General features: G+C 40.9%; 1 pseudogene; it reads left to right on the top strand.

Moving 5' to 3' along the window:
• The first annotated feature begins 394 nt into the window (after positions 1 to 394).
• On the top strand, positions 395 to 1,364 carry LOC122229118 (annotated as a pseudogene).
• Positions 1,365 to 1,760: the final 396 nt, after the last annotated feature.

Here is a 1,760-nt window from a genome sequence, read left to right on the forward strand (position 1 = left end):
TGAATGTCAATCTAAGTTTATTTGATGAAATATTGCTGAAAACCTTCTTCAATAACATGTTTATCCACGTTAGATTAGACCAGCACTTGCAGTATGCTAGGTTAGGAAAACTGACTCCACTGGGTACAAAAGGACTTGGGTTACGGTATCAATGTGGCCTTGATTTAAATAGGTAAGTTCCTAGGAAGCCCCAAAAGACAAATTAATAAAAAAATAAGAAGGAAGAGATGGGGGAGAAGGGGGGCCTGTCTGATTAAGGGGCACTGAACCAAGAAGCAGTGGAGTTTGAGAAGCCAGCAGCTCCAGGTTCCACATCAATGGCCCCATTGACCAAAGTTGGGAAGAGGGGTCCTGGTCTTCGGCTTCTACCCTGGGTCCTGTTTTGACAACAAACATGTCTCAGCCTGTCAGAAATAGAAAGGTCATTGATTGTTCAGTTTCAGGAATCTGATGATGCTGATGAAGATTATGGAAGAGATTTAGACACTCCAGCTAAGAAAATTCAATCATCTTCCTGAGAAGTTAAAATTAAGAGGCGATCTTGAATGAATTCTTAAGAAGACGGTGAGAACTCAGAAGAAAAAGATGTGGAGACCAAGAAGGATGATTCTCACTCAGCAGAGGACAGTGTGAAGAGGCAAAAGAAGGTCACAAAAGTGTGTTCCAGCAATGGCAGGCGGGCTCTAAAGTAGCTTCCAAACACAGAGAGAGGCTCATAGAAGATGTGGGCAGTGGAGAAGAACAAGAAGTGGAGGATGAGGCACCATTCCATGAGAAAGATTCTGGCTGAGATGATTTCCTAATAGAAGACAATAATGAAAGTGACTATGGCAGTTCAAAAAATAAAAACAGGGGTGCCTGGGTGGATCAGTTGGTTATGGGCCTGAATCTTGATTTTGACTCAGGTCATGATCTCACAGTTGGTTGGATTGAGCCCTGTGTTGAACTCTGTGCTGGCAGCATGGAGGAGTCTGCTCGGGATTCTCTCCCTCCCTCTCTCTCTCTGCCCCTCCCTTGCTCGTGTTCTCTCTCTCTCTCTCTCTCAAAATGAATAAATAGACTTTAAAGTTATTTAAAAATAGAAAAGAAAAAAAAAAGATGACTAAAAAGTCCAAACCTGAGAGAAAAGTAAAGCAAATTCCCAAACTCAGGCTAAAGGCTGCAGTGACACCAATCCCCGTGAAAGAAAGGCAAAGGGAAGAAGGCTCTCTCCAACAGCTTCCAGGGCATCAAAGGAAAAGACTCCTTCTCCCAAAGAGGAGGAACCAGAAAGCTCTCCAGAAAAGAAACCTTCTGCAAGCCCTCCACCTGAGAAACTTGGAGATGAAGGATATGAAGATGAAGCACAGTGTGGGCAGCATTAAAAAAGTGATGATGGTTTGGGGAGAGATTTTATCTGAAAAAAAAGAGAAAAAAGAGAAAAAAGAAAAAGGGGGAAAAAACAAAACCTACTTAAGATAGAACATGGTTTTGGTTATAGCTTGACACATGGGCTTTCAATGTTTTTCCTTTTTCTTGAAACTAACATTTTCTTTTTCTTTCTTTTCTTTAAAGAAAACTCTTGTATGTTTAACTTACCTTTTATCTATTGGTCCTCTCTTTGCCATCACGTCCTTCCCATCTCTTCCCAATGGAAGCCATGTCTAAGGAATCACTGGATTGACTGCTTCATATTTTTATTTTTAGTGGAAGGTATACCACAGTTGTAAAGCAGTAAGATTTGAAATGAACACTATGGAAATTTTGCTTTTTTTCTAAAT

This window comes from Panthera leo, chromosome A1 (genome assembly GCF_018350215.1).
Source record: "Panthera leo isolate Ple1 chromosome A1, P.leo_Ple1_pat1.1, whole genome shotgun sequence".
Classification (NCBI taxonomy): Eukaryota; Metazoa; Chordata; class Mammalia; order Carnivora; family Felidae; genus Panthera; species Panthera leo.